Consider the following 6,009-nt stretch of genomic DNA (forward strand, 5'->3'; position numbering starts at 1 on the left):
ATGCATAGCATAGAAATCATAATTACATATATCATAGTCATGATCATAGGTTTGAAATCATAGAGTAGCTCATTTTCATAACATACTTATAATGTGAGAATTGTCCTTTCATCATTACAATCATATTTGCATAATTCATATCGTTAGGCCTTAGATCACCACATAGGGCCTAAGTCACCTTTTAGGCCTTAGGTCACAACATAGGGTCCTAAGTCACCTTACTTCATAACTTGCATGAAATTCATACCTTGAACTTAGAGTAAAACTCAATTGCATAGTCAATTGACTTTGAAAATCATGTAATTCACTTGAAAACCATGCATGATCATAAACTTTATATCAGCCCATACATAATTCATATAGATAATATCCTTTGGAAGTATAATTTAAAATACTCATAATTTACATCATGAACCCTAGAGATCAAAATAGGAGAATTAATGGGAAAACTCTTCAATTCAATGCAATAACCATCAATTTATTTCAAAATAGACTAATGATCATATTTTGAATCATAATTCATGCAATAGGAATAGAGATCATAAAACCCATAAAATACCATACTTTAATTTGATAGAAAACCTTGAGAAATTGATTGGGCTTCATGAATAAAAGAATCCATGAATCAATATCCACATACCTTAAGTGAAAAAGCCAAATAATTTGGAAGAACTTGAGAGTTTTGATGGAGAGCTTGAGTGAATTTACTTGAAGTCTTCAATGGATTCCTTGAGAGTCTTTTGTAGAGAGAAAAATATTTGAGTAGGTGAATTGTAGGAGAATGAATAGAATTAGAGGTTTAGATCAATTTATAGAGTTGCATTAGGTCCTAAAAACGTCTAGGTTAATTAACTAACAATTAGAGAAAAGTCTAAAATGCCTTTATTAAAAACCCAACTCAGCCATAAAATCCTTACCAGGTCCACGACGCGGACCTGTCACGGATGTTTCTATTTCATGTAGTTTTTTTGAAAATCTATCTTCTGATATACGGGTCCTAAAAATCCACCGAGACCTTTTTACCGCAGATTTTGACCCCCTGATCGATATTTCAAACTCGGATTTTCCAAAAAGATTAAGGATAATGCATTACATGAGCGGCCTATTTCCAAGGCATTTCTTAAGGCACTTGTGCATTTTGAGGAACGTTACACAATTGCTAGGGTTTTCTTCAAGATCAAGTCTCCTTTTTCAGTCTCAAGGCTAGAATTCATTAAGGTATGTGGAACTTCATCCATGGATATCTTTCACCCATGGAATCCCAAAGTTCTATCTCTAAATTCTCTATGATTCTTTTATTCAAAAAGCCCTATTTTTTGATAATGCATTGAGTTTTGTTATTCATGGTATATTATATGATTATTGATTCAATTGATATTTTCTTCATGAATTGTGTATGGGTTGGTGTAAGGAATATGATCATGCATATTTTCAATCAAATTTTGGGATTTTGAAGAAAATTGTTTATGTATTCAAGTTTCTACTCTAATTTCAAGAATAAGCTATGATAATGGATTTTAAGTATGTTGAAGATATAAATTTCATGCAAGTTATGGAAAAAGGGTGACTTAGAATACTTAATTGGTGACCTAGGAACCTAATGCTATGTATCATATAAGTATGTTTAGTGGTGCTTAAAGGCTGTTACTCACCTTACAATTATGATATGAAAATGAGTTATTCTATGAATTTTGAAACCTATGAACAAGCTTATGAATATATGTTAAGTATGATTGTTATGTTATGTATTCCGTGGGATCTGACTTAGCATCGAATGAGACTTGAGGTGGGGACTCGACCTACGGTGCCCTTATATAAAGTCTCTAGTCTTACAACTACGTGCCACCATAGGAGTTTCCCTTATGGCCTATCTAGTTAATACACATATATCACATGTTCATGACCCGCCTAGCAATGTAGAATCTATCTTGGAAAGTATATTCCCCTTTTTGACGTTGTATGGGAAGACATTGAATTCTATGTTATAGCTCGCATGGTCTAATTATCAGGTATGGTTCTATCCCACATATGTATACTCTCTTTATGCTATCATATAAGCCTTTCAAGTTTTTTGATTAACTATGATTTTATTATGTCTTTACTTATCATCTTATCTAGAATGTTCGTTATTGATGATTGCATCTCGTGATTTATATTGCATAGAATTCCCACATACTTACTACATTCAGCCATACTAACATATACCTTTACCTACATTTAGTCAAAATGTAGGGGTCGACAATCACATTCACTCTCCACGTTGCTAGAGTTAAGTTCTTATACTCCGATATTGGTGGGTCCTCATCTATTCATGGGTGAGATTATGAGTTTATTTCTTTTGAAAGACCTTGTTATGTAAATTTGTGGGTGAGCTGGAGACATGTCTTAGCCCCTGCCCATTTTGACTAGTTGAGGCTAGTTGGACACAAATATAGAAGTCTATGTTGTCGTATTTATTACTCCTTATGATATATGTTCTTTAAGATTTTCTTATGTTCTTTTAGCTTTATTTTACCTTATGCATGCTTACGATATGTCAAGAGGCTTGGTTGGAGCTCTATTGGGGTTTCGATCACCATGTCATATCTATAGCGTAGCTTGGTTCGTGGACCAAATAGACTCTCATAATCTTGATAAGTGCACAGAATAGGTAAAAACAATTATAAATAAGAGCCACTGTATTCCAAAACAAGGGAGAAAAAAATGTGGAACTTGAATCCTTGGTTAACAATATAATGAATATATATGAAGAATCTACCAATCCCAAGAAATTACCAATCAATTTATACAAAAATAGATTTGAATTCATAAAATACATCATAGCTCATGTAATTGAAGTTGAAATTAAGAAGAGTAAAAGTTTTAATTGAAACTCATTGAAGATTTAAGAAATTCTTTGGACTCCATGGGTGCAAGGTACCCATGGATGAATCCCACATACCTTGAATACAAATTATAAAGAAAACTTGAAGATCAATAGAGAATTTAAGAAGATCTTGCTAGGTCTTCAATGTAGGTTTAGAGATCTTTTTATAGAGAGAAAAGTTTTAGGATGGGTGATAGTGAATGAATGTGGAAAAATTTAGAGCTTTGGGGATTAAATAGATTATCCTTGTTTTGAATAATCTCTAAACTTATCATTTGTAATGCATTCCTTCTTAGATTGATAGCATGAGTTTTCGGTAGACACAGTCAGAGCATCAACAGGTTCTACCAAAGTTTTGAAAGGTGGATTTCTGAATAGAGATGGGTTAGCGGTTCCTCAGTAAGGTTCCTCGTTAGTATCGGACTATGTCATGAAATTTCTTGAGTGGGCTGGGAATAACCCCATATCATCCCCTACAGATCTAGATTTGCGTCAGCAGTACATCAGGGGATTATCTTTGTCTCTCTATTTAGCATCAGAACATTTGATAGAAGCTGGGTCTACCTTTCCCTAAATCGTCAGCAACATGAGTGCAATGGAGCAGGCATGCTTTGAGGTGTACATAGGTAGTGGTAACAGGCCTCTGCGTGAGTATCAGTTTGGTGAGGGTCATGTTCTTTCTCGACCTATCAGGCCCACAATGATAGTACCTCATGTCCCAAGAGGTTTAGAGGTAAGATATGGGGTTTACAACAGATAGGGTTCAGGTTAAAATTCTTGGAGTAAGCATATTAAGCCTTCAATTAGAACTTATCTTATCTTATTTGGGTCCTTTCCATAGGATGTCATTGGTGACAGTTGCTATGAGGCTGGTGAAGAAGGCCACTTTATTAGGAAGCATCACAAGGCCCCGATGCAGTTACTAGGGAAAGGGATAGCTATGGTAGCCAGTCCTATCAGGGTGGCTCTAATGTCGTTCTATGTTAAGGCCAAGGTGGCCGACCTGTAGCTTTCAACCAAAAGACATAGGGTGTTATGACTATAGTTCACTTGATCACTAAACTTGGGAGTGTCCCTGGTGAAATTTGATATTTTAGGCTTGTCATACTCACAAGACTAGGGTTGTTGGGCCTTGTCATACCTGTGGAGAGCTTGGCCATCGATCTAGAGATTGTCCCCAGCATAAGACCCATGCACGGTTTGCTTAGTTATGTTAGTATCAAGATTTTTTACCACCTCCAAATAGAGGTAGAGCTCAGAGGAATGCTAGTGATGCTTTAGTTATTTTATTTAAGGCCGGTCACAATCGATTCCATGACTCTACAATTCGGTCAGAGACTGAGAATCCAAGTATTGGTGATATTTTCTTGATTTACTTGTATTGTTTTATATGTTTATTTGGTGTGAATTTGGGGTTTTTACCCTCGTACTTGTCTATTTGTCTTATTAGTTATATCCTGACTATTGTGGCTGACTTATCTGAACTTGTGTATTTGTTTTAGCCCCAAGTTTATTTCTTTTAGTAGTTGATCAACTAGGTCAAATTCCTATTTTGAGTAGTAGAGGTTGAGAAACTCTTTGTGCCTTGCCTGGGTGATATTATTTTAAGTTGCGACTAGGCTAGTTAGCCTTCCCTTCCATCTCCCTTACCATTGATTTTGCTGTGGTGCTAACCCTTATTGGATAGTTGGCTAGACCAGCTGTGTTAGTTTTGGGAGTTGTGATACTAAAGTATCTAGTTGGCATTAAAGGTCGCCTTAGTTGCATGTTGCCCCATGGGCTAGTGGCTGAATAGCTTCTCATATCCTTTTTGCATAGCTAGAGTTTCCTTGGCTAGTATTTCTCACTAACCATTCTAGTTTCTTGGCCTAAATGGCTATCTTCAATATTAGGTATCGTTTGGTTTGCTTCTAGGTTGTGGGTTGAGGTTTGCTCGGTTATCCTACCTGGTTGGAGTCTTTGTAATAATCCTAGTTGGTTTTCTCTTTTCGTTTTCTTCAATCTTATTCTCAGTTGCACATTGTGGTTCGTTCGTTCAATCTTTTAGAAGCTATTTCTTTTAAGAGTTTTGGTGCCTGTTATGGCTTATTGTGAATTTGGGGTATGGGATCTCCTATTGCATCTTATTACTACTTTTATTAGTTCTCTGTGGTGGTGTTGGTAGCTCCAGAGGCTTGTCGGTCAGTTAGAGTTGGAGTGATAGTTTTCTTTTGTGGCTTCAGATATAGCCTAAGCTGGAGGTTAGGGAATTGATTAGAAACTTCATCTACAGAATGGGGCATAAGTAATTCATGGAGGTTGGGATTTTGAATTTGTTCAGGATGAAAGGCTTGATCCCACCATTGTCGGTATATTGTAGTGTCTGTGAATGGGAGTAAATGCCCTTGGATTGGAGAATTCAGTTTCAAAAGATTGTGTTTTTGTGCTTGAATTTAGGGTTTTGGAGCTAAGATTGGAGATTTGAGGCTTTGCCCAGGGTGTCTCCTTGTTTTGGTTGTTTGAATGGAATTTGAGGATTTTCCTCTCCACCGAGTTCTTTGATGGAGTTTTTTGATCTATGAGGGTATTTAAGGGTCTGGGGGACCATATGGGCTCGATACCCTCATCTTTTTGTTCCTCTAGGCTGTGACTGTGCTTTTACTTTCCCTGATGAAAGTTCTTTTAATAGTGGATGTTATAATAACCTTCTATGTCATTTTCTTCATTCTCCAATATACTCAGCGTTTAGAGCTTTTCTATAGCGATCCCAAGTCATTTATGACATGCTGGCATTGACAGTTTGATCACTGGATTTTTCTTTTGGATTTTATGCCCACTTCTCTATTTTGGAGTTTTTCTAACTTGAAAAGTTGACTCCACTCATAACTTTAGGAAAAGGACCTTAGAATAGAAATCTAACGGTTCAATCAGCTTTGAATGGAAAATTAGGCTAGTAGCATGGTCGGCATGAGTATCGATGCAATTGATACGAGTTTAGGACCATTTGGCGTTGTTGCCTTTGAAATTTGGCCTACACTTGAATTTGGCCAACATTCTTGGAAAACTTACTCGAATGAAAATTTTGACAGCGCGGTTAGCTTTGGAATGTCGAGTTTGGTCTAGAATGATCCTTCATTCACTTCTCAGGGCTTCCAATCTAATCT

Source organism: Solanum dulcamara, chromosome 1, assembly GCF_947179165.1.
Source record: "Solanum dulcamara chromosome 1, daSolDulc1.2, whole genome shotgun sequence".
NCBI classification, from domain to species: Eukaryota; Viridiplantae; Streptophyta; class Magnoliopsida; order Solanales; family Solanaceae; genus Solanum; species Solanum dulcamara.